Here is a 27,295-nt window from a genome sequence, read left to right as displayed (position 1 = left end):
TCTAAATGAAATCAATATCTGGTGTGACCATCCTTTGCCTTCCAGACAGCATCAGTTCTTCTATGTACTTGCACACAGTCTTTGAAGGAACTCGGCTGCTAGGTTGTTCCAAACATCTTGGAGAACTAACCCCTGATCTTCTGTGGTTGTAGGCTTCCTCAAATCCTTCTGTCTCTTCATGTATTCACAGACACACTCCGTGATGTTGAGATCAGGGCTCTGTGGGGGCCATGCCATCACTTCCAGGACTTCTTGATCTCCGTTATGCTGAAGATAGTTCTTAATGACCTTGGCTGTGTGTTTGGGGTGTTTGTCCTGCTGCAGAATAAATTTGAGGACACTCATACTCCTCCTTGATGGTTTTGCTTCCTGTATTTCTCACCATTGAGGACCATTAATCCATTAATCCTGACCAAGTCAACCCCAAACTTTCAAGTAACCTCCACCATGCTTCACTGTTACCTGCAGACACTCATTATTGTAGCGCTTGCTACAACCAAATATTTCAGGTTTTGACTCATCAGTCCAGAGCACCTGCTGCCATTTTCTGCACCCCAGGGAAATGATTTTGAGATATTGTTAATCTACTGCACTAAGTCTATGCGTCTACGATCCCACAAAACCCCTGACTTTGTGCAAGTGTACCTATAAAGATTGATGCTGGTTTGCAGGTAAAGATAGTGATACCAGATATTAATGTGACTTAGATTTTTCTTTTGTTCACTCAATTTGTATTTTGTAATTGATAAAAAATAAACATTATTATCTATATTTTTGAAAGCATCATTAGTTTACAGATTTTTCCACACCTGCCTAAAACCTTTGCACAGTACTGTAAGTATATCTATACATACGCGGTACTGTATGTCAAGTATTTAGGCTTATCCGTGAATAACTCATCCAACAACGTCAAATTATGCCATCATGCATTTGCAAAATTCTGACGCAAAAATTGCACCCAAATTAACAACCATGTCCCTTAGAAAATAAACTCACAAATAATTCAGTATTAATTGTAAAATAAATCCACTTATTTGCTTTTCCCAAAGTTTCAAACTCCAGCTCACAGTCTCCGTCATCTGAGTCTGAGCACATGTCTTCTCTATTACCACTTCTCCAGTTCCACAAGAGCAAAAACTTGATAGTTTTAACTTTAATCGCCTCTCTGTCCTCAAATACTGTCTTTCACTTCTTCTTTTTTTTTTAAATCAATATGCTGTAATATCTCCCGGGTGGTCTCTCTGTTATCCCTCCACATCATTATCAGACATTAACTGACTCATTCTATCTTCTTCCGTGTTCCGGGTGTTCTATCACAACTTTGATTAATTCATGCCTGCAGTGTATATGTGCTGAATCTTGGGAGAAATTTAAAACAATCCCACTGTTCAAATTTCTCTCTTCCTCTCTTTATTCCTACCACCCTCTATGGAAGTGAGGAGAAGTTTTGGCTTGACGTGCCCGATCAGTTGTGCCGGGAAATATAATAATGGATATACACAGACATTGAAGCATGAGGTGATACAACAGATATCAGTCAGTTATGCTATTTTAGCTTTTTTTCTGGTTTACATTTCAATCATTTATGCCAACCTGTGACAGTGTCCATATTTCACACTACTGGTCACAAATAGCTGATGGACTGTTTTGGGCTTTTGTTTCCTGATAAAACTGAAATAGCTCAGAGAAAAATGACTTTCAGATCATCTTAATTTATCAACTCAAGTGAGTTTCTTTTCATTGCACTTCTCACTGTTCATAAACTCCATTTACGCTGAAACACTAACGTTCCATTAATAAGCGGAATAATAGCCCAGTAAAAATACCTGACGTGGCCGCCTCAATCAGAACAGACCGGCCCGATCAGAGGGAATTTTCACTCACATTGAGAGAGGTGGTGTAGACCTTAACAAACCTGCTCAATAGAAATATATTAACGCCTTATAGACATGTAAAAGTTTGATCCCATCGTGTCTCTGGTCGCACAGATTTGCCCCGTGTGTGGGAAACATCAGGTGACGTGAATAGCTTCCAGGACAAACAGAAACATGGAGGGATCAAAACAAGCAGGTGTTTGAAGTATTTAAAAAGATGAACGAAGCTGGAATCTACGTGGGCAACAAAATGATTCAGAAAACAAATGAAGTATTTAGTATCCAGCAGACGCTCTACAGCTGGCAGAATCACATCAAGCTTGTTAAAAGTGTCTACTCTGACTGACCTTCTGCAGTATGCAAATACATACTGTACACCAGGCAGGCATAACATTATGACCACCTTCCTAATTTTGTGTAGGTCTCCCTTTGGTCTCTTGGTGACTGGTAACAGAATGTTGTTAGTGAGGACCTTTGGGGTCCTATGGGTTGAGGGGAAAGGCCTCTGTGGCTCATCCCACAGAGATGCTACTTGATCAGTCCTAAGGAATTTGGAGGCCAGGTCAACACCTTGTGCTGTTTTTAGTTAGTTCTCAAACCATTTTTGTGTGTGTTTATGTCAGGCTGCGTCCTGCTGCCATCAAGGAGTGTCATTGCTATGGGGTGGGGGTGTCTGGTCTGGTCTAGGTGGGGTCTACATGTCTAACTAACAATCACATAAGTTCCAGGTCCAAAAGTTTCCCAGCAGAACATTGAATTGTCATGAGATGGTCAATGTTATTTACTTCTCCTGTCAGGGGTCATAATGTTGTGGCTGATCTGTAAATATCATATCAGATCATTTTATTTAGCGTCCATATAAACATCCGAGTTGGAATCTCAGACTGTCACACTGAAGAAAAAATCTCTTTGTAAACTTGTTAAATGTGCCAATAATTATTCCATCCCCAACATTTCATAAACAAGCACAGGCTCTTCTTGTCATAGTCAGCACAAACTGCCCTGCCGGTTTGTTTCTTTGTTTTTTTGTTTTTAATAATAAGCTGTATAAGTGGCTTATAGCCTCCCTCAGAGAGAGTTCTGTAAAATATAACTGTGATAAGCCGCTCGGCAATAATTTCAACCAGAATTTCTTTTGGATTGTGTTGCAACAATGTCGCAATTAAAGGCCTCACACACCCACTTTTCATGGCTACACATGCTTTCACCGAGTGTGTCTGATTGCTCCTCTTCAGAGTGGGTGTGTGCACACTGAACATCCTCAGCCATATATTGGCTTTGTTGTAGTTGAAGTGGGACAGATTACACTTTGTGTGCCACTTATTAAATAATGTTGAGGGTTATAAAAGCTTCCGAAATTGAGCGAGCATGAGAGTCACTGCTACAACGTAAAACCCCTGGCTGTTCGTGTTCAGGATGAGATCATATAGATTCACGTAGAGGTAAGGAAGGACACATTTGTACCCCCACCACATAGCAAGGACACTCCACAAAAACACATCCCAAACTGATCATGTATCTGTGGGATGATCCACAGAGGCTCCTCCCCTCAACCACTAACACCGTGTTACCAGACACCACAGGACACCCTCAGAAGACCCGTGTCCATTCTCTGGTGACTGTTTTGGAGCCACAAGAGACACCTACGCTATATCAGGAAGTGATGGCTAAAAAACGTAATGACACTAAATCTCTCTCAAAGCTGCATTTCTGTGTACATGTGTCCGTGGGTATTTGTGTGTTTGGCTCCACTGGGAATAAAACCTTTACCCTTGACAGAGCAAAAGCCTTTTAAGCCCAGTGAGCCATGCAGGCGTTCAGTATTAAAGCCGCAATAGAGAAGATGTCTGCGTGAAGAGACACCTTCCTTATGAAACTAAATGATGGCTGTGCCACAGAGGAGTGGCCCATTTTCCCTTATTGAGATCCTGCAGATTTTCTCCTCCCGCAGATTGAAATTTCTCACCGTCGATTTCTGTTCACTGATACGTAATTTTCACTGGGGGCGCATTCCATCTCTTGCAATTTTGTAACGCTATTTTTCTTCAACAAAAGCTCTAACTATAAATCATCTCATCTCTCCTGAACTCTGGACACAAATAACGAGAAAAACCGCACTAACACCGCCTATCAAACCTAAGATATAAATAACTACACTTACAGTAAAATAAAACATTTCAGTTTGGGGTGATTCTTCCATACCGGGTCATGTTCCCCTATATTTTTTTAGAACTGTGTCTAATTACAGGTTGAGCAATCAATATACTTTTGAGGATTGGAGTTGTAGTGTCCTCATGGCCCTTGAGGACTGAAATGGAGAGCTGCACTCAGCCAAGAAACATGCCTTCACTGGAGCAAGTTATGAGATTTTGGCCAGAATCGATTAGAATGATGGAAAAGGTGGATAAAACTGGGTCCAGGTCGAATAAGCGCTGAAGTTAGCTCTTCAGAGATAAGTACAAATCTGTCTCCTAAGAGGTGCTGAGTGGCCCCTGCGCACAGAGAAGTTCGCTCTCAAAGATAGAGGCTGAACTTTTGTTTTTTATTGAACACCTTCGTCATTCTTCTGGTGAACTTCACAGTGACATTCTCCACAGTTTCAGCTGAAACCATTTTAGATGTTAGATTTTTAGCGTTATTTACAATCCTGACTGCTAATCCCCAGGTAAGGTCAGGTTTATTTGTAGCTCCGACCTGATTTATGTCGATGTCTTGCGGATGAATTGCCAGGTCTCAGGGAAGCACACATCTATTTCCTATTAATCAGAAGTGTATGACACGACTGTCAGATGTTTCAATGGTTGAATGATGAGGTTACTGACGTTACAGCAAATCATTGCCTAACATGGGATAATATCTTCCCATAATCTAATCACCCCCTGTGGATCAGCATCTTTCTTTCTCAATAATATACTTAAATCCTGCACTCTCTGTCTGCGAGGCTGTTACTAAGACCCCTCCAACTTTTGCCCTTCGTTGTTTTCCATTACAATGTGACTGGAACGAGGGATTCCAATCATGTTTTTCGTGGGTCAGATACATGGCGCCTCATAGCCACCCGGCCAATCCAGAGGCTGTCAGCGACCTTTTAGTTTTGAAAGCACCAGGTGGCTTATTATGCAAAACCTGCTATCACAAATGAAACGGGGTCAAAATTAATTTACGACTAACGCCTTGACAAACTCTAATCACATTAGATGCTTACTTCTTGTATGGATCCATCTTGGCACTATAAACACAAGAGGTCATGGCCTTGGACAGGTTAACAGGCTAAAATATTTGATGACAGTTTCTTTTGTCTCAACTCATACCATCTCATCTTCTCGTCTCTTCTCTCTTCTTCTTGACAACCCGAAGGAGTCTCTGAACCAAGCTCTTCCGTGTCACAGTGCAGTGTTTCGCGTGCTGTCATTCACCTTAAAATCCTGTACACAGCAAAACAAAGTCAAACAACTACCACGTCACATACATCTGTACCATAGACTGTACAAAAAATGGACGCCATGACAGCTCCTCAAAAGTGAACACAAGTCAAAACATGTGGAGCTCCCCCTGGTGGCTGGCTGCAGTATAAATCATAAGCGGTACCTCCTCTATGTTCGTGGAAGAGACTTGAGAAGTGGCTAAAACACAATAAGTACACATCAAATGCATTTTTAGGGAGCTAAGATTATGTTGTTGCACAAGTGAAGTCAAGTGACTAATTTTAGTTATTGAATGTTATAAAAACGATGTGACATCATCATAACTAACAGTTGCCATCGACCCATAGGACACTGCACAACAGATAGAAAGTAGAAGAATCTGTGTTGGCCTGAATTGTAGTGATAAATTATGACAAACTAAAGGAAAATGTGAATACAAGACAAGGTATACATAACAAGAGCGTCCCATTAATGTACTGAGCAGGCTGCTGTAATTTTGGCTCAAGAAGAAATTATTTACATGTCACACTACAAAGACCAATAACTAAAATATTATCTAAATACTGAGTCTGAACAATCTTTGAAACAAATCAGGAAAAGGGCAGCCGAAAAAAAAAAAGTCTGCAAAAAGATATAGCAGGCAAACTCACTGTGACTCAGAGAAAGTTCAAACACGAGGCGCAATCTGGCAAATGTGGAACATCAAGGAATATATACAGGTGAGTGGTTGCCTGATTGAACACAAATGATGTCTGGAAGACTACACAAAAAAAGAGACGGGGAATCTATGGGAATGATATATCCAACAGGGGAGACTGTATAACGCCCACAATGAGGGAGGTCAATGGTTTTCTTGTTGTGGGCACATTCTGGTATGATTTAGTTCCCACTAGAGAGGGACAGGTGTACTTTTCTAAGTGATCAGCTTCATCCTAGTATAAAAGATTTCTGTCCTTACGGGAGTTGTTTTCTGTTTGCTCGCAAACCAAAGGAAGGTTTTTATGGGGAGTAAATTACACACTGCAGTGACTAAGATTATCATAGAATCTTATTTGGCTCCCATCTGAAGGTCGTTATGTTTGTACATTCAGTGCACAATTATTGCTCAAACATTTGAATGCAGTCACCGAAAATAAATCCTATGTAAACTCTATATTGTTAACCTTATCTGGACAAAACATAAAGCTATAATAATAATAATAATATAATATTTAATAATGCAAAAAGAATTTAAAAAATATAATCTCCATCTATAATGAAACTGTTCTCGATGTTGTTTCTTGCCACTTTCACTTTACAAAGATCCCCATGATGCACAAGTTCCATTTGTACAGGGACAACAGACATTCACAATCACAGTGGAATGTAATGAACACTAGGACAAGGTCAAATAAAGACATCACAATACTCAACAATTACTTTAAAATATGACCACATTTCTCACATTGTGTCCAAATCACGAGCATGCGAAGCCACTTTCTTTCTTTACCAAATCACACACCGTAAAAATTCTGTAAGTATGTGGTCAGTGAAAAGAGAAAATCAATGTAGGGATAAAATAACCCCCAAACATGCACAGAAAACTACAACTTACAAATCTATCTGTTACTGAAATTCAATCATCTGAGGAAATGAAGCTTAACAGCTTAATGGGAAGAAACAAAGGTGGTAATTATAGAGGGAAATTATTTGATATGCCTCTCTAACAATCACATGAGGCATGTGAGAGTGGGAATCTAAAATAATTGAATTATTGAACTCAAAATTCTTTTAATGAATTAAAAACCTCTGAGCGGAACAAGTCAAGAATAAAAACTTGCTTAATGTGGCAAAATAATAAAATACTGGACAAAACTTCTGTAACATATAATATATATATATGTATATATAGCATCGATCATCATTGTTATCATCAAAGTCTTTTGCAAGATTAAAACAGAAGAGTTTCTAGTGGGGTGGAGGAGATGTGATGGCGTGTGAAGGAGAGAGCTCAGCAGCAGAGGGCTGCGGCCTTCATCTTAACTTATTGTGCTCATAGAGTTGAGGGACACTGCACACAGAGAAGCTGACTTAGAGTGTTTGCAAACTCCATCCAAGGTTTTGAGTCTAAAGCCATGTTTTCTGCTAATTTTCTCTTCCCCTGCATAGTTTTATGGCCATAGTGTTTAAAAGTGCAGCAGTATACCTAAACAAGTTATATCAACTATAAAGTTATATGAAAGTTATATGAACTATATTCTCCAATCTCGTTGTATACTGTATGATGACAATAAAGGGCATTCTATTCTATTCTATTCTATTCTATTCTATTCTATTCTATTCTAAATATACTGTATTTTTATATACATTTTCCACAGATACAGTGGAGACCTATAGATGGCCTACAACATAAACTACAACAGATGTGAGTGGCACAGTAAAACAAAAACACAATATCAACAAGCACCTTTCAGTACTAAACATACAGTAATATATCTTGAAATAGTCATGGGTCTTTGAGGGGAATCAGACAAGACCGTCACAGTTATTTGATGCCATAAAAAGCCATCATTGAAAGTTGCCACTGACAACAGCTCCATAAAGAAGTCCTGAAGGTGAGCAGGCAAAAAAAAAAAAAATCCAGTATTTCTTTGTAACCTGGCAGACGTAGAGCAGATCACAGTATTAACCAACCGCAAACGTCAGTGAGTCTAGAGGAGGTACGGGTGGCTCATTGATAACAAGGTTCCACTGTCAGACTCTGGCTCTAAACTTGGAGTACGGTGCTGCCTGCATCCCATGGACACCAGCGCGAATGTGGCCCATGGGAGGAAGATGATATGTGTTGCCCATTTTTCTCACAGTCTATGGCACAGGTGTCAAACACACGGCCCGTGTGCCAAGAACGGCACCCCAGAGGCTCTAATGTGGCCCACGGGGTGAATTTGTACAAGTGCAAAAAGTACATTGAAGACATCAACTGCAATTTTTCCAATAGAAGTGACTGCTATGTATTGGTCTCACACAGTTTAGTAAGAGATGTAGACAACACTGAGAAGTAGAACTAAACAGAAATTTCACTTTGTCTGCAGCTGTTTACTACAGTTTGTGTCAGCACCGGTGCCATTATGGTGCCAAGTATCGGTGCCCATCCCTACTTACCTAGCGTCTGCATGAAAGGTAACACCTCTTCATGCCAGTGGGCCACAGCAGTCTGGATTCACCATTCAAAAGACGAAACCAGTGAGCGAGGACCAGCTGGGAAGAAATGTAAACCCTCGTACAGAATCACACTGATGAGTTTTCTTTCATCAGTTCGATCTCCTATTGGATGGTTGTTGAGCTAAACCACCAGTTAGAGTCATATTTCTTAAAGACTCAATGTTAAATTCAGCACGTTGAGTGAGTTGGAAAACTCTACTGGCAACTACTGGCAGTGCTATCGGACACGCTGCAAAAATGAGATATAACACTTGATTCATTTTAAAGTTGTAGCCATTTAAAATGATCCTGGAAACGATTGCACCTTTTTTGGCAATACATATTAGTTGAATGGAGCATGTCTGCAGTGTATAAAGCACGTATTTACAGTAGAAGACATGGACAGAACTGATGACAGGTGGGTCACATACTGTACATTTAAACTGTGCCTAATGACGGGTGAAATTAATTTGATTATCCAAACTCCAGCATGCTGCAGGACAGGCTTCAACATGAGACTCTAGGGAAACGTGGGCTTTTTCTTTACCTCTTTTTTTTTAATCAATTAAAAACTTAAATGAAATGTATGGATTCCTGTGGATTCCCCCCCACACACACAGTGGTTAGCCAAGAGCAAGTGTGAAATATAGAAGAAGATGGAAGAAAAGGTATGATCCAATGGACAGGAGGAAAGTTAATGAAAAAAGAAAAGGCAGGGGAGGGCAGCAAGAGAAAGGCAGGATTTGTGCTGATTCAGTGAGATGCAGCATGAAGATGAAAAGAGGCAGAAATGGAGGAGTAATAGAATTATAAGATGAGATTCAAACTGAATAGAGGTAATAGGGCAGCATAGGTCAACAAACAGCATAGGATGCCAAACAATTGAGATAAGACAGAGAGAAAAAATAAGAAAAAAGAAAAAAAAGAAAGAGATTTACTCTTAGAGGGACGGAAAAGACAGAAGCTAAACTAATGCAGACAGTGGTGTAGTACTGAGCAGAGGTCCATTCTGTCTCTACAGCTCGGACTGAGCAGCCGCTGTCTACTTCAACTTTCCTCCATCTCTCACTTTACCTCCACCCTCCCTAAAGTTCTTCCTTCATAAATACTCCTTCACTTCTCCACTGCATCCTTCCCAAACCCCCAAAATATGTCAAAAATATATTCTACTTTGAGCCTCACTGCAGAAAAAGTATATCTAGATGTGTTGTGATGTTGACTGTATTAGTTTAAATGCATATCTAGAGCTTGATTTCATGATATTGCACTTAGTTTTAGAGTTTTAGAAGCCAGCTAATGTGCATGCAACCTCCCATCCACATTACAGCAGAGTCCATGTAGAGAGGTGGATGGATGGGTCAACAAAACACAGGTCACTGAAACCATGGTGACAAATGTATTTTTAAACACAATCTATATTCTTTCAATATTGTCAAAGCCTCACATCGTAAATTAAGTGCCAGTTATTGAATCGCTTAACCCTGTTAACCCTGTGTCAGGCACACATTTAATGTGCAAATCCATGATATCACACAGCCCAGGTACTACACTACGGCTGATCGATCAAGGACAGAGAGCGTTTTGATCTTGAAAGATCTGTATGTAGCTTTATTTATTGCATGGTCTTAGACATAAATTCTCTTCTTTCATCACTATTCCTTCTATATATTAATGGTACTAGAATTAGAAGAATGACTTATATGCTACATTACCAAATTGCAAATCAAGCTCAAATAATGTGTATTGTCTTGCAGTTAAATTTCAAATACAACTTAGATAAAGGCTATAAACACTTGCAGTGGGTTTGAAATTGACCAGTGATACTTACTGGACCATCAACATCTCCAGATATGTTTTATCTGGATTACTGAAGCACATCTGCTCCATCTAACATATTAAAAACTGCTATGTATAACCAAATATTGTCATATTTAAGGTTCAATATCAGACTTGTGGAACATGTCTGGCTTCCACTCTGGCCCTGTGTCAAAATGGTCTTCTCTGTACAAGTCTCTCATACATCCCTCTGAATTAAGAAGGTCAACCATTAATCAGAGAAACGTCCCATCACTGACCACTGATCTGTAGCAAAGCTGCCAAAAATAAATACATATTGCGAACTCTTCCACCTCGTTTTCTTGTAACTTGTAAACCCTTTTCCTTACCTGCCTTCTCTCGTCATTTAGCTCTCCAATAACCAAACACAGCATGTTTTTCTTTGTCAAATGGAACTGAATTAATTCAGGAGAGAGAAAAAAACTGTGCCAGATCATTAAGGTAGGTAAGTATCAAACAGCAGGCCAGTGCATCAGTGTCAGGTACTACTGAGTAGGCAGCGATTTTCCTTTGCAGCTACTCCTACTTTTCTACTCTGATGGGTTGTGCACCTACAGAGCTATGGGCAAACATGAGTGTGAAAATCTTTTCCATTTTTCAGACTGACATTTTCATTTTTTTTTAATTTTGTGACAAACGTTTCAATGTTTTGCCACACGGGCAGTGTGTACTGCAGTATGTAAAAGCCCCAAAATTGAAACAGTGACCAAGGATGAGGTCCGAGGATCAACTTTCATTTTTTGGGCATGTCAAGAAAACCTCAAGTGAAGTTATTCTACAGTATTTAATACATGATATGAGATATTGTGCTGTAGTAAAATGTAAGGAAGCTTAACTTCCCATAAAAGTTTTGGCAGCGTCATGCAGCGCGATGAATTGCTCACGTGAGAACTACTTTATGCCCCGCCCAAGATGTACTGGGCCAATCACATCGGCTGTGTGGGCTTCATGTGGTGAAGGACAGAGGAGTGACAGCGACATAGTCATACACTAGTGATGTTCGATGCCGCCGATTTCCTTTCCGATCCGATACCGAGTAAAATTCAGGTTGGTACTGGCGATACCCATCCAATACTGATACTTTGTGAAAACACGCCTAATGTGTCTGATAAACCTATGAAAAAGTAGTGGATTTCAAAACAATGCTTCATAAAGTTTATTTATTTATTTTAAACTAGGAAGTGTACTGAATACATTTACTACATAGAAACAGCATCGCTCAGCTAACACTAAAATAAGAAATAAGTGAAAATAACACCATTATCACAAATTATTGTTTAACTATTGAGAACTACTTTAAAATGAAAACTTGCATCTTAATTGCATCATATTCAGTGTTGTGTTTCAACCTGAGGTGATGCACAAGGTAAACATCTCAATAGTTTAGTTACTTTCCACCGTGTTATTACTTTACCTTGAATGACTGAGGTATTAAAAGTATCAATATTTTGATTTGAGAACTGATTTTAGTGCATAAAGACCTGGTATCGGAAGTATCAATATTTCAGTATCGACACGCACATCACTATCGTACAAGTCATCTGAGAACCACCGTGGAGATGAGCTTGTTCACAACAAAATGGCTGTGATTGGTTGTATCCATTTGCGTGTGGAGCAAGTTTTTTCTCTCTATCAGTTGAAACACACCATGCAAATGGCTGCCTCATACCGGACTGACTACAGCAAGTAGTGCAGTATAATTAAAGGTGTACTTTACTATCCTATATATCAAATGTCAATACCCATAAAATCAGATAAAGTCAAGTTCTTGTAAGCAAAACTCACATTTACAGTTCTTCTGATCTTAATTTTATTAGCATGTTAGGTGCCTCAGATACACATGCTCTCTGGGCTAAAATATTTCAGATTAAATTTTTTTATTTTATTTATTTTTTTTTTTACAAAAAATGAAATTGTCATTTCTTTTAAGAGTCTCATCAAGCAGATTCTCAAGTTTTTGTCTTGAATTATTTGTTTAGATGTGCCCTCTGAGTGTTTGACAGTTCAGCATCTGCCTTTCAAAACACATTTTACACATGTCAGAGTGAGGATGCTGGTAGTGCAACCTGAAAGACGTATTAGAAGACTCTGTAATGAATGAAGCTACTTCACTGAAATCCAAAGTGCGTCAGGTTGCTGTTGACGTGCGTCATTGATCGTCTAATCATCATTGTGGCACGTGGATCCGCCTGAAATACCGCACGCTCTGCTTCTCCCCAACTCAGCTGTTCACCTCCGAAGCAGCAGACTGACAGCAGCACCTCAATCTCATGGTTGAGAGGGTGGGAAATGTTTCATTTGCCTCCACCCCTCATCTCTCCTTTATCGCTCTCATTTTCATTAACGTGCTCTTCCATCTCCGCCTCTCCCTACAGTACATCCATCAGTAACAGGGCATGACTCCTCGGCTGCTTTTCACATCCCTAACCTCTTATTTGTTTAACGTTTCTCTTTTTTTCTCCCCAATCACTTGCTATAGTACCCCACCCCCACCCCGTTGCGTATCCTTGTTTTGGCTGTTTTGTCACATGCTTTCGCCTGCTTTCAGTGGGTTTGCAGCTCAAGGCCTTCTCCTCCTCTCATTTACCTTTTTATTTTGCTCCTTACTCAAAGGCTTCATCTATATCGCTCTCATTCCTCTTCGCTTTTTCTCTCTTATCTTCTGTATTACACTCCAAGGACTGCAAAGAAAACGTGCCACCAACATGAGAAGGACAACATGAGGAAATGTGCAGTGCGTAGGTACAGATCAAAATAGAGGTAATAGATAGATAGTTATGCCAGCACATGGTACTTTGACATGGAAGATGCATAACAATGTAACAGAAAACTATGTGGAGGTCAAGCAGGGAGATTGATCTTCATTTAATTGCTCTTGTTGTTTCAACAGACATGAACTCCAGCGGAGAGGAACCAGCATGATGCTGCAGAAAGCTCAAAGCGACTGTGTGCACTTCAGTTTCAGATTGGAGGTCATGCAAGAAGGGAAAGTGGTCCTTGAAAATGGACCGGAGCCAGTGAAGTCAAAACTCTAGGCTCAAACACAGCTGTGCGCAGTGGCTGAACGCAACCTTGAGAGGGCTACTCGCTGCCTCAAGCTTTTCGACAAAGACACTGCAGAGTTTCTCACAAGAGCAGAATAGTTAGAGAAAAACAGTTTCTAAAATAGAAGAAGGAACAGAAAATAACTGTAGAAAGGTCCTGAGCTCGACATTGAGTCTATATGAGGGAACACGGACTGGAGAGCAGCAAGATCACTAAAAACGTTGAGCTGGTCGGCTCCTGAATCACCTGGGTTAATAATACGAATCTGAATACTGAATCTGGAATCATGAGTCCAAGGTCTCAATCACTAATAGGATCTAGGTTAATGGGATCCAAGTGACTTAAAGGAACCAGATGACTTTACTGAGCGACTCAGAGTAACCAGTGTCCACTAGTAACCCACAATTTATGCTTCTGCATTAATTAGCACAATAGAGACACCTACGCAGAGCCTTGCTCTGTAACTATACGCTGCAGCGCCGCAGAGCACATGAGCTGTGGTTTGTCCGCTTGACAGTAGCGTGTTTCTGCTTTAATCCTTCCAGCTGCTTCTCCATCTCTGCAATTTTCAAATTGATTGTTTTGGATCAATAAAGAATTGTAAAGGTTAACTGAGGAGGTTTGGAGATATGAAATTTTGGCGGAATTTGGCCGAAATTTTTGACGAAGATTCAGGCGCCATTGTGGAAAGTGAAGCAGGAATTAGAAGAAAAAAATAACCCAGATGGCAAAAAAGGGGTGATAAAGCAATATTTCCAAATAACTTCTGGCCTTGCATTAATTGTTTAATAATTTAGAAAACCTTCATTTGTTCCACAGTCAGGAAATTTCAGTTTGCAACAGCATAAATAAGGGCAGAGAAATAACAAGAATAAAGGCAAATAATAAGATAAAACATTGAATAGAATAACCAATATTCAAGTAATGGCATTTATACAAAATGTACTGAATTGCACAGATAATGACTGAGCTATAAACAGTACATATTGAATAGAATTGAAACCTTGAGGTGTAATGGTATTGCACATATTACGAATGTTCATTGTGGAGCCTAACAGCAGCAGGAAGGAACTTATGACCTTCTATATCTTTCCTTCACACAGAAGATGCTGTTATGATGCTGGAGACCAACTGCTGCATCTGGCAACACCGACTATTACCAACATTTTAACCGTAATTTTAACCGTAATCAGAAATAAATGCTGAACCTCAGCTCTTATACAGTTTAAACCTAATCCCAACCTGAACCTGTGCAGAGATGTGGACACAGGACATGTAGATTTAGACAGGAGGATGCACCAACAGACATTAAAGCATGACACACTCTAGCAGACACACGTGGACACATACCGCGCTACACAAAGACAAAAGCCCACGTGCACAAGCTGTAACAGTTGAACATGGCAGGTGTTTAAAACTAAAACAAGTGGCTGCCCTTTCTCTGACCTCATGGAGAGTACAGGAAAGGCAAAAAAACTAAAGAACAGAAAAAAAGAAAAGAGGAGGCCGCATGTTGTTTGTTGCTTTATTCGTTCAGACAGGCGGAGACAGTAAAAGCTGTTTAATTTGAGTCTGACTGCCCTGCTGACCACAGGTCAAAATCAGAGAGGAAAAAAATACAGTTTTTTTCTTTTTGCAGTTTGCACAGAAGTTCACAGCGTGTGAGTAAGCCACGGCTGGGAACAGTCAAAAAAAAGCATAATTAAATATTTTATTGTCTTGTTAAGTGACTTGCATGCAAACGTGTCCCGGAGTGGGCGCGACTGCCCTGTTTAAAGCAGTTTAAAGCAGGATGATGACAGCTGCTGCTGTGCATAGACCCGTTGTGCAAAAGTTTTGACTTTCCAACTGTTGAGGACGCAGCACTTTTGCAGTGACGTGATGTGCCTTCTGGAAGTCATACTGGAGGTCGAGCTTTTAGGCACAAGGCTGTGATAAACATTATATCTCTTAGCTTATTAAGTAAGTAAGCCACCTCTGTATTAAAAGCTGCACAGGTATTATACCATAAACTGTCTGTAAATATGGCCCCCACTTCCTTGCATTGGCCAAATTGACGCTATTTTCCAGGTATATGGGCGGCGCCATCTTGCCAGGTTGGAGCCGGTCTGCACAGTGTGGTCCGAGAGTGGAGCCACAAGGAGCCATGATACCGATGACCGGGCTACTCTACCTCTAGACTCACTTAGAAACTTATGGTTATCATGATGTCACATCCTGTTTCTAAAATGTCAAAATTACAGTGAAATTTATCAGAGTATGCCTCAGTATTATATCAACTACCTAAAATGACCTAAAATTATTGTTTCAGTTCGGCCCAAGTCCCATCCACTAACATGGAGGGGGTGGAGCTTATGACCTAAAAAGCCCCAAAGATTTACAAACTTGTTCAATGTAAATGACTCTAATACACACATAGCAAGAAATGTTTAAGTCTATGTAAAACCTCAGTACTGACCACAGAGGGTTGGAAATGTTTGTCACTGTGCTGCTGAACACGTCAGTGCTGAGGGGAAGACCGCACACGTTTTACAGACAGATGGTACAGGGTGGCCTCCTTCTTTTTTGGAGAAATGAATGCAGTCTTTCAGTGCACATACAGTCTGGGATACGCAAGGAAACGGAGATATTCCTGTAAAGAGATAGTGTAACGGGTACGAATGGAAACAGGCATTGCTTTAGATCAAGGTGGTCAACAGGTATTTGCTGTTGGCTACTTGAATGAACGGACATTCATTGATGAAGATCTGTCAGTTAGGGCGATTCCTGCAGCTCTGTTCTCCTCATCACTTGGCATTTCCCACACCTTCAGAATTACTTTCTTCTCAAGTCCAACTAGCCAATCAGTGCCAAGTCTCCCCTCTTTGATTTGATTCGATTTGATTCAACCTTCAACCACTTGGAGTAAAACAAGGCTGCTGTATTCCTGTCGGCAACAAACCTGCTGCTCTCGTTAACCTCAAACGCTCTGCGTCGTCAGACATGAGTTTTCATCTCCTTTCAGTGACCACACGACTCATTTAGCACATTAAGGTGCTTCAAACACACATTTTGGATACTTGTTTTCTCTCTCACAGATCCACCTCTTATTCTGCCTCAGGTTATCTGGCTTCTTAAGTCCCACATGATGATGATGGCTATGTTCTATTCAAGGTCAACTAGCCAATCAATCAAAGCCAAGTCTCCATTCTTTAAACTGATATGATCATTGCCATTCATTCAGTCATTATCACGTAGCCTCTCCACCTCATCTTGGTCTTCCAAGAGTCTTAATCAGCCTCTTGTTTTCTTATATAAGGCGTCCCGTCAAAGTACGTTTTCTCACAAAGCTGCTAATAAGTTACTAAGTTATTATTTGTTACTAATTATTATTTGGAACTGAAATGAAAGCAGGGACCTCTGTGACTTGTCTTCGACATAGTCACAGGAGTCACAGCTAATAGCTGAAATATTTCTCTAATTGGATAAAGGAATGGGGCTATTCTCCTGTTAGGCCACGTGTGCATGTCTGGGCTCTCTGCAGGATTACAGGTTGTAAACACGTGCGTGTTTGTCTGCGTCACAGCTGCTGTATTCTCCAGCAGTATATTAGAGAAGCAGATGGCTGCTGTTCGTCCCCGCACACTCACACAGCATTGAAGCAACATAATGTGAAATCTGTTCTCTGACAGATTTTGTTCACTTCGTGTCTCAGGTCTCTTCCATGTCTGTGTTCGCAGGTCAACAGATTATCCAGAGATGCAACAGAGAGGCCATGAGCAATTCACAGCTTTCTCAATTTCATTTATTTTTTTTCCCGAGGTCCTGAGGTCTTATCTGGCTTCTCAGTTTCTACTCACTTTATCACACATCCTATTGAAAGTACAGCATCCTCTGCCACTGCGCGCACACATATAGACCAGCCTGCACAGAGACACAACTCTGGGATGGACAGGGGAAAGATTAAAACTCAGAACATGGTTTATGTAGAAATTCAATAAAACTCCACCAGAGGCCGATGTCTTATTACATGTCTACGGCTACATTCTTCTCACACCCTACACACACGTTTACTTTTGTAGCAGCAGAACATAAATTCTGGATGATGCAAACTGTGTCTGACAGAGTATTTTGTCTTGTTACCAGTACCACCCACTGTGCAGCATCTAATTAGGGACACAGGGAATTAAAGAGACTGACAGTAATAAATAAACAAGTGTTTTCATTATGACAACTACCGGCGTTTCTGGCATCTCTGGCATCTACAACCTCACCATACCAAATTTGAGACAACCACAACCAGACTGTAGGGAATAAAGTGATTTAAATGAAGTGACCCGCTACTTCTGTCAGACACAGCCTGGCACAGACTTCTTGGAAATGTTGTTATGGGAAAGCCAAATCACATGATTTGTCAAACTACAGGCCCATCAGGACATTCAGCTGGTGTCCCTTGAAGGAACTTTAATTTAAAATCAAGGATAAATCTGTATGCGGAACTTTCCAGAACATTTATAGGATCCTTGACACCTGTGTCACTGTGGTTCCTTACGACAGTCATGTGTCACTCCATCCAAGAGAGAGTCCAGTTCTTACAAAGCATGAGACCAAACTCTCCAACCAGCAGTCTTTGTCCATTTTGCTGCTGGCTTATGTTCAGAAGCCCAGAAAACTTGGCTCACCTTCTTTGGCCAGAAAAACCTTGTTGTCTAAAAGCTGACAAGGCAGTTCATGCAGCTCCAAGACTGTTACATTATCATTATTCAACATGTCCAGTGAATGGGGCAGCCTTGTAGCATTTTATACTTGGCACGGAGCTCCAGACAAACGGAGACACATTTTTCAAACAGAACTCTAAATTGGTGGGAATGGACAGTTTGTAGTCGCTGCTGTTTTTAAGACTTACACTCAGACCATTTACAGCAAAACACACATACTGTACATCTAATCACATCATTAGATGTGTTCATAGATTACACAGTCTTTTTTTTGTGTGCACTGCATACATTTTTCTTATGAGGGATAAATAAATTCAGTACATCCACCGCCCCGAACAACAACAGGTCAATCTTTATTTGCAGAAACACCTAGCAGCGAGTGAAATCTGAATAAAGACAGTGAAGGCTGGTATAAGAGAATCTGGTCATGAAGAGACTAGGAAAGTTTTCACTCTGTTACTGACTGAATGATCTAGACTTTAGTTGTAGTATTAATATTGGTAGAACTAGCCATGTGATAAAATGCAGTGTGAACTGTGGAGAATAATAAAAAGGAGAATTTATTAGTGGTGGACCTATGAGTTGAGGCTCCAGTTGAGGTGTCCATTGGACACTTTATTTCAGACATTAAATTAAACCATATTTGCTGCCATATTGGATTTGTCGTGGTAAAGGTATTTCCTAGCTAGGAATAGATCATTATAATTTGACCTCTATGTGATTTCATCTGAGGATGTGATTCATCTATGCATCTGGTTTATTAGTGCAAAATATCATTTTCAGCGTAAGGAAGTTCTAATTTTAGCAGTGTGTAAGATTCAATTATCTATAGTGGTGGAACCTGTTGAGATAAGAGCCGGTCTTTCAGTATACCTGTCTACACTGTATACCTGTTTTTTTTTTTTTATTTCTATATCAGTTGAAATACAATCCATAATGAAATCCATATGGCATATTACCGGACTCATATTCTCATAAGCAGCAAGAGGATATAATTTGAGTGGGAAACCAAATTTAAAACATATTCATGCCTGCACCATTAAACACAACATTAAAAATATCTTGTATTTCTATAGGAACTACAGCAATATCCAGTCATGAGTAAGCTTAAGCAGCGGTCCAAACACATGGTGTATAGGGAAGAAGGAGGGTCTGAACATGTCTAGATATACATGTTTATGAGCATGTGAAAAGGGAAAGTAAATGTTAAATGGGGAAGAGGTAGGATTAAATAAGTATAAGGCTTCTTCCTGCTCCTTATTTGAACATGTTAATCAAATATTGTTCAAATGTATGTTCAAATGTTCAAAATAAAGCATTAATTAATCTATTCATTCATGACTTCAGTCTTGCTGTAAATTCACCAGGTCAATTATAGAGACACCAACTTCAGTGCAGCTGTAAATATACAGTATGTTGCATAAGACTTTTTTTTATGTAGAAGCAAACTGAGAAATATATTCAACGGGAGAGAGACAGACAGAAAGAAAAACTGAGTTGTCAGAGTGTATCATCTTCGCTTTAAGCCTGTAGACTGGACTGAACGCTCAGTTATGGATCTGGCAGATTGGGGTCTAGTGTCTCGCTGTGTGCGTGGGTTAGTATGTGTGTGTTTGATACTGCATGTGTCCCAAAGCTATGGAGAAAACAAGACAGGTGGACAGTATGTAGCCAGCACCAGTCCAGACCACACATCAGCTCCCACGTACTGTCAAGTTGGCTTCAACCGGTCTGTGCGAAGCAAGGCTGCTGTATTCCTGTCGGCAACAAACCTGCTGCTCCTGTTAACCTGAAACGCTCTGCTATGTCAGACATGAGTTTTCATCTCCTTTCAGTGACTGGACAACTCATTTAACGTGAGGTGGGACTAGTAGCATCGTACTGGAAGCAAGGAGCGAGCCTACCGTGTAAACCAGCTGTGGCGGTCCATGGATGCATTGGTGGGTGAGGAGGGAAACCTTATATTCAATCCTGGTGGAAACAGAAAGCCAGTGGAGTGAGCGGAGGATGGGGGTAATGTGCTCATGTTTATGCGCTCTCATCACGATTCTAGCTGCAGAGTTTTGGATGTACTGGAGCCTCTGCAGGCTCTTGCTAGGGATCCCAATGAGAAGTGCGCTGCAGTAATCTAGTCTGGAGGAGACAACGGCATGGACCAGCTTTTCAGCTTCTGAGAGGGAGAGAAAGGGGCGGAGTTTGTAGGAGTATCTCCTCCAGAAAGGTGGTGAGTTGTCTAGAAGGGAAGGGGAGCCGGCATCGGATGACATGAGAAGGTCATTTGTGACTCTTAGAGACTGGACCATGTTGTCTCGTATTGCACGGGAGAACGTGAACTGCACAAATATGGTGGACAAAGCAGCATAGACCTGGTCCTCTACTGCTTTAGTGACTCCAACAGCCATTTTACACAGCTTTTTGGAGGGCATGTCAACACAAGTGTTTGGAGGAAAGTCCCAGAAGCCCTGCAGGACTTTGGGGACCACCTCTGCCACCACCTCCCATGGTTCAGGCTGTTTGGAGCTGGGAGCCTCAAACTGCTGCTCTGTCAGCCTCCTGGCAAACTCCTTGGCCTGGCTGATGATCATGGGATGTCTGTGGTTTGCAGTTATTTACAGTTAGTTTTAAAAGACATCTAGAAATTAGAGACTAATGTACATGCAGGGGGGTGTTTTGTAGTGCAGCAGGGAAAAACACAAACATCACAGAGAACTTAACTGAGAGGAAATGAATGGCAGATGTAACTTACTGAAAGTTGGGAGGCATGGGCTCTGAAGAGTGGAGGAGACTTCTGGCTTCAACCTCCACATCTCTGTTCTTCATACTGTTGCTACTATACTCACCTCCCACACCTGAAACAAGAAAAGAAAAGAGATGTTGAGGAGATTGAACATATTTACTGGAGAATATGAAGTGAATCAAGCATCAATTGAATTCAAACTAATGTGCAGAATGGGTCCTTACCAGCTGTGCAAGAGGTTTGGCACAGGTCTTATGGAAGCTGCACAGTTCAAATTCCCACATCCTTCAAACACAAAGAAAACAAGACTTTAACCTTTACACTTCCTCCTTATGAGCAAAGTAAAAGTCAGTAAAAGTCAGGTGTGATGTGTAGTGTATGTTTCTGAGATACTCACTGGATTCTCAGTCTTCTTGCTCTCCTCCATCAGCAGCTCAATCATATCTTCAACAGACACGTTAGATGAGAGCTGTTTGTTCTGCTGAAGCCTCAAGCAATAAGTGCAGTCTAGACAAAACAAGAGATGAGACGGGTTAATGCTTTATCATATATCTATATCTATATATATATATATCTATATATATATATATATATATATATAGATATATAAATGGTGAATAATGAATAAACAACGAAAATGTGAAAGAAAATGAGGATGCAAACAGAACCTACTTTCTTAAATTAAAGATTAAGGATTAAGATTTATTTAGATTTATCACACGCACATCAACTCTGCTCAAAGATGAGTTTACTAATGCCCAGGGAACTCCGTTGATGCTGCTCCGAACCACTCCCAGTGATCAAGCTGATGGGACACGCCTTTCAGGTTCAGATTGCCATGACCTGGATGACTGAGAACCTTCACAGACAGGTCTGACCTCGGCGTAGATTACAGCAGGAGTCTTCCTCAGTGTTTCGCAGACAAAGTGGCACTAGATGCTGCCATGTGGCAGAGTCTGATGACGTGTGGCAAAACAAGTAGTTGCACTATGCTAAGCTATGCTAACAAATATTAAGAAGAAGGACAGGCAGATTTTATTTGGACTACGTGGGAGGAAACCGGAGTACCCGGAGAAAACCCATGCAGATTGACATGCAAACTCCACCCAGAAAGGCCCGACCTGGACTCCAACCTCAGTCACTGGGAAGCATCAGAGCTAACCAATACTGTAAAAACATTAAACAAATTTGCACAGTATAATTCCAATAAAACAAAGCATCATATAGAGCAGTATAGCTTATGTTTTATCTCAAGTAACACATTTAGGGCGAGCACCACAAACTGATTCCAACTTAATCTCAGCAGATTCTTACTGGTTTGTGCTTCAAACACATTGTGGATATTTGTTTGTCACAGGTCCACCTACCATTCTGCCTCAGGGTAGAGCAGACTTCTTAAGTCCCACATGATGATGACAGCATGTTCTATTCATGTTTCCCAGTAAGCCATGGGGGTGTGGCAGTGAACTGACATGCACAAAAACCAAGGCCTGAAAACTGACGCAGCAAAACAGTTGCACAGTGACAAAATGTCCTCTGTGCGTCTTACTGAAATGTCTCACGGGGACAGTAATGGAACAGAGTCATGAATAATAATTTTACGTCAGATTTCTCTTTGCTGAGCAAAATGAACGTGCAATAGGAAACGCCTGGGTAGTTTTGTTTGTACTTTGTTCCTTGGTCTGTTGTCTGCAGTCTAGTGTCACGTGTAGGTAGAAGATCCTAAATTAAGCTGAATGGTATATATTTACAGATAGTCCCAAGTTCTTTTTCAGATAAAAGTCCTGAATAATTCAAGATCCATTATCTCATCACCCTTTGCCTGACAAACATCACCTGGTTTTAACCATAGGCTTTACATGGACCAAACTTGCAGGAAAAAAAGTATAGACACAGTAAGTATAAATTACCAAATGAAAAATAATTATGGTATCTGTTGACCAGTACAATGTGTCTGGCTGATGGTCTTGGTCTTTGTGCTTTTTGTGTAAATACATACCTTTCAAGGGCGAGGGCATGTATGTCCTTACGTATTTTGAGGAGACAACGACAGCTTCAGAGGAAACAATGGAAGCAAAGGAAAATTCGTCATGTTTCTTACAAAAAAACCCCAAACATTTCACAAGACGTTTGCTGGAGTAAAAAAAAGCAGATAAAGGAGCTTAGACTGGACCAACCAGGCTTTAAAATCCAGCAGCAGGCTAGTGACCGTGAACAGAGTTCAACCTGGGGCTCCTCCCGCTCCTGTTACCCAAACACAGCTGGCTAGCTGGATGTGAGGTTAGCAATGCTTTTTATCTTTTTCCCTGCTTGCTTTTTCGAAAGTGTTGGCACTGACGTTTTGTGGACAACAACAGGTCAGAGACCAGAAACATCTCTCTGAAAAATGTAAATCGGGATGAAAGTAGCCGTAGCCATCGGGAGAATGCTTCACAAGGCGGAAGCCATCTTGGACAATGTGTCCAGTCCACTCCATGACGTGCTGGTCAGCCACAGGAGCTGATTTCACCAAGTTGCACTACAGAGCACCACAGGAAATCATTCCTACCTTTGGCCATCAATATGTATAACTCCTCACTATGAATGTGCATATTTATATTTATACTCTGGATTCACCATGTGCAATAATTTCTGTGCAATTTCCCTTTATATTTTTTTCAACTAAACTTACATACTTTTCTAATATATATTCTTATATTATCTGATTCTATTCCAAATTGCTATAATTTCTTCTCATTATTTGGTCTTGTATATCCCATATTCAATGTTATTATAGAGCAACAACTCAGAACACAGGTTCACTTATACTTTTACATATTGTTATATATATTTCTTATATTTTTTATATTGATGTGTGTATTTTTCCTATAATTGCCTACTTATTCTTACTCATTGCCTACTTTGGTCTTTGTTCTGAACACTGAACACTTTGAATAGGGGCTGCTGTGATGAAAAGTAATTTGGCGCTGGGATCAATAAAGTAATTCTGATTGGGATTGACAGTAGCTTTAAGCTAATATTTTGGTAGAGTTAGCAGTGTTGAGCCGGTAAAGAATCGATGGTTGCAAGCAAGAACCACATAAAATAAATATTGTAAGATAAAATTAATCAGGTAGCTGAATTTATGTTTACTGTATTTAAATGTTTTGAAGAATATAATGATAAGAGACATCTCACGGTTACTTTAATGGTCACTGATACTGACATATAGCTAATATTTAAAACATGCAACTCAAATAGCTGCATCACAATTCAAAGAATACGTGCATATATGTTGCCCGCCATATTCCTTCTCTGCAGGAGTGTGTTAGGACATAATATAAAACCTGCCTGGATTATTAACCTCTTCGTCCCTGTGCCTATTTTTCTGCCTCCTGTGCCTGGAGGTGAGTCAAAGCTAAACTAAGCGCTCAGTGTCAAGAGACGAGATGATGAAGTCTGAATAAAAACTTTGTAAAGAAAGTTTCAGATTAATTAACACTGTTTTTGGGCTCAGCTAAGCAAGGCTAATAGAAACGATTTACTTTTTCTTACTGTCCCACTCCATTTCTTTTCTACAACTCTCTCCACCTCCTTGTCACCCTTCTCCCTCTGCTTCCCTCCTTCGTCCTTATCCGCTTTCCTTCGTTTATTCCCACTCAAACGTTCACTATCTCTCCCCATTCTGCCTTTCTTTCTCTCTCTCTCTCTCCGGCCTCCCGTTCCTCCTCCCTTTTCTCTCTCTTTCTCCCACCTTCTTTCCTCCTTCCTCTCCCATTAGAAATATATTGGGGTGACTTGGACCATGAAATTAAAATATTAGTGAGTGACATCACTGAATATTTCCAATTCTCTGGAAAGAAAGAATAGAAAATTATGAGGTTCTGGTATAGGGAAAGGTCGGCTAGAGGGCAGATCAACCTTTAAAAACAATTATCAGTGAGGGGAAGAAAAAATATAACATATAGTAAAGATCATTTACTTTAATTTGATTATGTGCAATCATGGAAATCCTTGAATAAACAACATCCATTTTACATTCCTTCAGGTTCATTTAATTCTAGATACACAAGGTTTGTTTATCTACATCCCCATAATCTGGCTTCACTTCCCCTATATTATTATTATTATTATACACTTTACAGTATTATATTATCTTTTTGATTCATTTGAGGCCAATTTAAACACATACTACAGGTACCTTTACAGGGATCACATGCAAAGTTCTAGGTATCTAGGTTCTTTTTAAAGAGGTCTCCAGAGGCTCTGTGTTCAGTTTTCATGAGTCACAACTGTTGACTCTATGAGCTCAACCACTGGATTTCTGAGGAGCACGTTTGAATCCCAGTGTGGCACCAGCTGTTGCCATCTTTCCCGGATCTGACTCCAGTCCAGACTGACTGACTGGCAGCGTGTTAGTGGAGCCTAGGAGGGTGAGTGGCGCCGAGGACTACGGCTAGCAACTTGTGAGGGTCCCAAACTGTCACTGACTTGCAAACCTTACTTAAAAATACATAACTTTACTCCTTGATATAAATTCAGGATGAATGTAAAATTCAGCTATAGATAACAAAGCCAATTCCTGTACCAGGCTGAGAACGTGTTCATTTCCGCTCTAAAGTTTGACATTTTTAATGAGGAGGGCTACATGGATTTGCGATATACTGGTTTTTGTAGCAAGTAACTAAGTATTTGTTGTTGGTTTGAAAGAGTCCATGTGCACACATTTGCATGCAAGGAAATATGGAGCTAGATTACATCTCCAAATAGTGACTATAAATAAATATCACAATAATATTAAAAGTGAATGTCTCTCCTGAGGCTTTTCGCATCTTTGAGCGACTGCAGTAAAGGAAACACTGCACATCTGCTTTAGGTTAAAGGGCTATTTTCTCATTTTACTTTCCATATGTATGCGAGTACGTGTGTGTGTGCGAGTGCGTGTAATTCCAGTGCGTTTGTGTCTGGTTGCTATAAAGGCAAGGCTGTAAAACAGCACAGAGTTTCTTTCCAGTTTGTCATTCATCAATTTCCTGGCTGGACAACCACCAAAAAGAACAGATATAGAGGGGAAAATGAGAGGGAAAAGAAAAGAGAAAGGGAAAAAATTGTGAGGAAAAGGAGTGAGATGGAGGAGATGGTGTCAGGCTTTCAAGCAAAGTCAGAAGCTGTCTTTTCCACTGAGTCCCCTGGGGGAAATTTAGGGTGAGCTGGCCAACACATGGAATCAGTTTCTCTGTCTTTCTTCTATTCTCTCCTTCCCTCCCTCTGTGGTCAGCACATGTGAGTGACTGACAAGAAGCGTTCACTCCTGTCCATCTTCATTCCTCCTTCTTTGTCTGAGTTCCTTGGGTTCTCTCTGTCTGCTTTCTCTGTTAGCATGGTGAACACAGCGCAGACAGATTTATCCCGTAGCCTTGTGCCTGTCTTCACTGCTTAACAGCATGGTTTCACAGCCAGAAGCTCTGCTCACTGCCTCTAGAGGCCGCTAGACTGACTGGACCTACATCTAAAATGTGTTCAACTGAAAAAATACAATACAAGAATTATATGTAGGGCCTTGGCTGTGATCAAAATGTTGATTGCTGGGTTAAAACCACAAGGGCTCTCTGTCAGGCATATTTTATGGCAACACATCACCAAGGCAAATAATAACTTTATCTTAGCCTGGGATCTTCTAACAGAATAGTAAGTGCACTTGTGGTTTTGTAAATCCTGTTTAATTTTGCATAAGGTGAATCATAAGGTGGTAAATACTAAATGATGATCACCTACCACGACCTCACCAAATATCCACAATGCACAATTTGCAAACTGCTGTCTGACTGACTTCATGTTATGTACTTCTCCAATGCAGACATGTTTAGTCACGTGGTGGTTCCAATCCTCCTTTAGTTTTCTGGCACCTGAGATGCTAGACAATCACCACCAAGACAGAGGAGGAAGTTCTGATGCTATAGGGACGGGATGCTACAGGTTTACAACTGACCTAAACTATGTAACTACAAAAGATTGCGTTCCGAACCCTTGGATTGACCATGATACCAATCTTCTGATAGCAATTAGAGCATCCCAACCTTGATCATTACACTTGGAGCTTACATCAGAACTCAAGCTGTGTAGTCTTAGGGAAGAAAAAATCACTCCTAAGTCATAAAGAAGGCCCTAAGTCACTCCTGAACCTTGAGGTATACACTTACTCAACTCTGAAGTGCTTCCACAGAAAATGTGCTATGAAGTAGGCCAAAAGAAACCCTTTCTGAATGACCAGGGAAAACGTGCTAATGTGCAACAACCTGTTACCAAGACGAGCTGGACACATTTCAAAACAGTTGGAAGCACAATGGTACACAAAAGTGAACATTTTCTTTATTAGAGAGCCTTAGAGGTGCTGGGGTCTGATTTTGTAACTATTCCGAGCAAGTCGAGCTGTTTTACCAGTTTAAACTGACCTAACTAAGGAACATATCAACATCTAACAGGGTCTTACTGATTGTGGTCACAAGAAAACTTCATATGAAT

The sequence above is a fragment of the Mugil cephalus genome, chromosome 13 (assembly GCF_022458985.1).
Source record: "Mugil cephalus isolate CIBA_MC_2020 chromosome 13, CIBA_Mcephalus_1.1, whole genome shotgun sequence".
Lineage (NCBI taxonomy): Eukaryota > Metazoa > Chordata > Actinopteri > Mugiliformes > Mugilidae > Mugil > Mugil cephalus.
Note: the sequence above shows the minus strand (reverse complement) of the source record.